Here is a 6,000-nt window from a genome sequence, read left to right as displayed (position 1 = left end):
ACAAAAATGTATTTCAACTCATCCCTGTTTCCTATCTAATGATATTATGATGTGATATGACTAATAATCACTAATGATATAAGGACAGTATAGATTGATTGTCTCAAGTTTGTTGACATTATAAAACATCTGTATAGCAGATGTCACTGAAGCAGATCTGACCCCTGTGACCCCGCACGTCTGCTCTTATTCCTCTTTTTTAACCTCATGTTTTTTGTGGAGCTCCAGTGATGGTTTGACTAACATCTCCTGTTGTGTTTCAAAGAAGAAAGTGAGACGTACAGGTTTGGAATAACGTGAGGGTGGGAAAATTATTTTTGGGGTGAACTATTCGTTTGAAGGTATATTCCGGGTTCAATACAAGTTAAGCTCAATCTCCCCAGTTTGGAATGCCCAATTCCCAATGTGCTCTAAGTCCTCGTGGTGGCGTAGTGACTCGCCTCAATCCGGGTGGCGGAGGACGAATGCCTCCGCGTCTGAGACCGTCAATCCGCGCATCTTATCACGTGGCTTGTTGAGCGTGTTACCGTGGAGACGTAGCGCCTGTGGAGGCTTCACACCATTCTCCGCGGCATCCATGCACAACTCACCACGCACCCCACCGAGAGCGAGAACCACATTATAGCGACCATGAGGAGGTTACCCCATGTGACTCTACCCTCCCTAGCAACCGGGCCAATTTGGTTGCTTAGGAGACCTGGCTGGAGTCACTCAGCACGCCCTGGATTCAAACTCGTGTCTCCAGGTGTGATAGTCAGTGTCAATACTCGCTGAGCTACACAGGCCCCCCTGTCCCTCCTTTTCTTTAAAAAAATAATTAAAAAAATCTGGGTTCCACCTACAATGGAAGTCAATGGGGTCAATCCGTAAATGTTAAAATACTCACTGTTTCAAAAGTATAGACACAAGACATAAAATCACTGCATCCGTGTAAAGTTATAGCCAGTTATACTACTTCGTTACCATGACAATGTACTGTCAACCAACCATAAAACGACTGTAAATATTACAATTTAAACAACTTTACAGCTGAAATAATACCAAAGTTTTAACAGAAGAATTCATGTAAGTGCTTTTATAAAATTATAATCTTCACATTTCTGCCTTTAAACCCTCCAAAAATTGACCCCATTGACTTCCATTGTAAGTGTCTCACTGGAACACAGATTTGTGCTTTTATTAAAGAAAAGGAGGGACGAGTCGAAATGAATTTTTGTGGTAATCAACATTATGACACAAATGCTGTCGATTGAGCTCAACTTGTATTGGACCTTTAATATTCCTTTTTCAGTCAATATTTGAGCAGACTGCCAATTTATTTTTTATTTTTATATTGTTATTATACAAAATTGCAAAAAACAAACAAACAAAAAAATGTTTATTTCCAAGATGATACCAGGACAGCACTAATAGTATGAGGTCATGTGACAACCAGTTTTGGGTGTAATCTTTTTTTTTTTTTTTTGTGACTGGTTAAGTGGTCATTGAAAAGATGTGTTTTTAGCTGTTTTTTGAAGACAGAAAGTGAGTCAACTTCACGGATGGAGTTGGGAAGGTCATTCCACCAACGTGGTATGATGAAGCTGAAAGTCCGGGAAAGTGTTTTAGTGCCTCTTTGTGTTGGTACAACAAGTCGACGTTCTTTAGCCGACCGCAGGCTTCTAGTGGGCGTGTAGCTCTGCAGAAATGCCCAGGTATGCTGGAGCAGACCCAGTGACTGTTCTGTATGCCAGCATCAGAGCCTTGAATTTGATACATGCATCAACCGGCAGCCAGTGAAGAGAGATGAGGAGTGGTGTAACATGCGTTCTCTTTGGTTCATTAAAGACCAGACGTGCTGCTGCATTCTGGATCATTTGCAGGGGTCTAATTGCGCATGCAGGGAGGCTTGCAATTACAGCGTTACAGTAGTCCAGTCTAGTTATGACTAGTGACTGAACAAGAAGTTGTGTGGCATGTTCAGAGAGGAAGGGTCTTATCTTCCTGATATTGTAGAGCATAAATCTACATGATCTTGCGGTCTTTGAAATGTGGTCTGTGAAATTTAGTTTGTTATCGATGGTTACCCCTAGATTTCTGACCGTTTTGGAAGGTGTTACTGTAGTTGTACCCAGCTGCACGGTGATGTTGTGTTCAACAGCAAGGTTGGCAGGAAAGACGAGGAGTTCAGTCTTGGCTGGGTTGAGTTGCAGGTGGTGTTCCTTCATCCAGGCCGAGATGTCAGCCAGGCAGGCAGAGATTCGAGCAGTCACTGTGGTGTCCTTGGGCTTGAAAGACAAGTAGAGTTGCGTGTCATCAGCGTAGCAATGGAAGAGAAACCATGCGCCTGAATGAAGAGTCCCAGTGATTTTGTGTATATAAAGAAGAGAAGTGGCCCAAGCACTGAGCCCTGAGGTACCCCAGTAAGTAGCTGATGTGACTTGGACACCTCACCTCTCCTGGCTACCTTGAAGAACCTACCTGAGTGATAGGAATTAAACCAGTCAAGCACAGTTCCTGTAATGCCCAGAGTAGAGAGGGTGGAGAGTAGGATCTGATGGTTGACTGTGTCGAAGGCTGCAGAAAGGTCCAGTAGAATCAGGACGGATGATCTGGATTCAGCTTTCGCCCGTCTCAGCGATTCAGTGACAGACAGCAGGGCAGTCTCGGTGGAGTGTCCACTTTTGAAGCCTGACTGATTGTCATCCAGCAGCTTGTTCTGTGAGAGATAGGCAGAGATTTGATTGAAATCTGCCCTTTCAAATGTTTTTGCCATAAATGGGATGAGAGAGACTGGTCTGTAGTGTTCCATTTGTGTGTGGTTTCTTCAGCAGCGGGGTTACTCGAGGAAGCTGTTGTGTGCGACAGAAGCAAGTAATTGTCACGTACTACATTGAAACGATGTCCAGTGTCGTCATTGGCTGTAGTGAAAGTCGTAGGGATTCAAATGAGTGCAGTCACACGATATCATACAAATTAGCCAAATTTAGAGAAGTCGTACGAATCCTGACGATTTCGTTGTGAGAGTTTGTTGGAAATGTTTATTGTAGAATAATGCATACTGTGTCACTTATTATTTTTTAAAGAATAGTAGTATACTGTTCTTAAAATGAGTATATCGTACTGTATATAATATATAAGAATACATTCTGTGCAGTATTCAGTAAATAGTAATCTAGTATTCCATTCCAAACATATCCTTTCATTTGCTGTTGTTTTGGGAACAACAAATATTTCTGGAATTTGCAATTCGCATGATTGTTTTCATAAAATCATCTTTGCTTGAGACTTAAAAATGAACGTTAATAATAAACAAAACAGCAGCAAAATAATAAATGATTTGTTGTTGTAGATGACAGGTCATTGACAACTATCATTTAGAAAATCATCACATTTCTTCTTTTAAACATGAGATTTGAAAAATAGAGGGCCAAGCGGGTGGGCTGTCTTTAATAACTGAATTAAATATATGATTAAAGTTATGAAGGCCTCATGAATAATTCAAACAACATTTATTTCACAGGAAATCAACTGTAAAACATATTCCTCTCTCCGAGTTCTGCTCTGCCATAGATTCCACTTTTAATCTACACAATGCTGATGGATAGCATTATAAAGTAAACTAATTAAATCTGAAAAAGGAAAATGAATTGTGCCTATATTTCATTCCCTGCATCATTACGGAGTGGAGTTAAACTATTTTTGCCATCAAAGTATTAAAGGCATAAATCACAGGTCAAATAAAAGCATGTGCCGGAGAGTTATTGTTTGAACGGGACGACAAAATCATTAGAGTCAAATTTATGACCCACGGTCAAAGAGTGTTCTGCGGTCTCACAGCACAAGGGGCAGAACGTTTACATACACACGTGCACGCACACATCACTCAAACCTTGTTCATCTTTACAAATGGACAGCAGTCCATCAACGTTAAACCTCCATCAGTGTTCAGCAGTGCCATATGCTGATAGTCAATGCATTATTTATGGGGATATTCCTGAAAACACAAATGTGCAGCAAGTGACTCTGGAGAGAATAAACCCACCCTGGAGTAAACAGTGTGACAACTAGCCCCGTTCTCCTTAGCTTGTATAATATAGAATGTATTTATGTCATTTAAGATGTTGCATTCATATGTTTTTATCTCATATAATATTGTGTTCTCTAAGTGAGTAATCTATAACAAGAACACAATCAAACAGCCAAGAGATCCAGTTTTAATTATTATTATTATTATTATTTAGATTTGCTCAGACACTTGTATATACAAATACAGACTTAAGATTTTTTTTTTCCCAAAAGTTTGTTCCTGTTTGTACAGTTGAAAAAAAAAAGCAAGTACATAATCCAGAGAAGCAAAAGAGGAAATTAAACCAGTGTAAACTGAAGTACAGAGGTGAATGGGGTCTGGCACACTTTTATTCATCAACACACACACACACACACACACACACACACACACACACACACACACACACACACACACACACACACACACACACACACACACACACACACACACACAGTACTGGTGAGATGAGATATGTCAGTGATGGTTTGAGGTCTCCGTACTAGTTGAGAGCATGTAGACGATGGCATGTGAACTCCACCATCACCAAGGCTAGTATGACTGCAGTTGAGAAACATTCAGAATTGAATTGAGAATGCCATTTAAAATCCAATTCCTGAAACTGAATTGAGATAGCAAACAGGATGCACAATTCACACTGAAAAGTATAAATCACCCATAAACATGTTATCATATACGCAACAAAAGGGACATTTCCAGAAGCATTAGATAATAGTAATGTTTATTTAATTTATATAGGCTTAATGTATATTATGTCAGAGGTTAAGGCTCTGGGTTACTGACCAGAAGGTCAGGGGTTCAAGCCCCAGCACCGCCAAGATGCCACTGTTGGGCTCTTGAGCAAGGCCCTTGACCCTATCTGCAATATATATATATATATATACACACAGTTGTGCTCAAAAGTTTGCATACCCTTGGAGAATTGGTAATATATGTACCATTTTTAAAGAAAACATGAGTGAGCAGGCAAAACACGTTTCTTTTATTTCTTATGGGATTCATATTCAGCTGTAGGTTATAACAGAATGGCACAATCATAAAACAAAACATGGCAACAAAGAAAAAAAATGAAATGACCCCTGTTCAAAAGTCTGCATACCCTTAGTTCTTAATACTGTGTATTGACCCCTTTAGCATCAATGACAGCGTGCAGTCTTTTGTAATAGTTGTCTATGAGGCCCCAAATTCTTGCAGGTGGTATAGCTGCCCATTCGTCTTGGCAAAATGCCTCCAGGTCATGCAAAGTCTTTGGTCGTCTTGCATGAACCGCACGTTTGAGATCTCCCCAGATTGGCTCGATGATATTAAGGTCAGGAGACTGTGATGGCCACTCCAGAACCTTCACCTTTTTCTGCTGTAACCACTGGAGGGTCAACTTGGCCTTGTGCTTAGGGTCATTGTCATGCTGGACAGTCCAAGAGCGTCCCATGTGCAGCTTTCGTGCAGAAGAATGCAAATTGTCTGCCAGTATTTTCTGATAACATGCTGCATTCATCTTGCCATCAATTTTCACAAGATTCCCCGTGCCTTTAGAGCTCACACACCCCCAAAACATCAGCGAGCCTCCACCATGCTTCACAGTGGGGATGGTATTCTTTTCACTATAGGCCTTGTTGAACCCTCTCCAGACATTGCGCTTATGGTTGTGACCATAAAGCTCTATTTTGGTCTCGTCACTCCAAATTACAGTGTGCCAGAAGCTGTGAGGCGTGTCAAGGTGTTGTCATTTGTGGCATTGGTGCAGTAAAGGCTTCTTTCTGGCAACTCGACCATGCAGCTCATTTTTGTTCAAGTATCATCGTATTGTGCTCCTTGAAACAACCACACCGTCTTTTTCCAGAGCAGCCTGTATTTCTCCTGAGGTTACCTGTGGGTTTTTCTTTGTATCCTGAACAATTCTTCTGGCAGTTGTGGCTGAAATCTTTCTTGGT

Source organism: Myxocyprinus asiaticus, chromosome 33 (genome assembly GCF_019703515.2).
Source record: "Myxocyprinus asiaticus isolate MX2 ecotype Aquarium Trade chromosome 33, UBuf_Myxa_2, whole genome shotgun sequence".
NCBI lineage: Eukaryota > Metazoa > Chordata > Actinopteri > Cypriniformes > Catostomidae > Myxocyprinus > Myxocyprinus asiaticus.
This window is presented reverse-complemented; position numbering follows the sequence as displayed.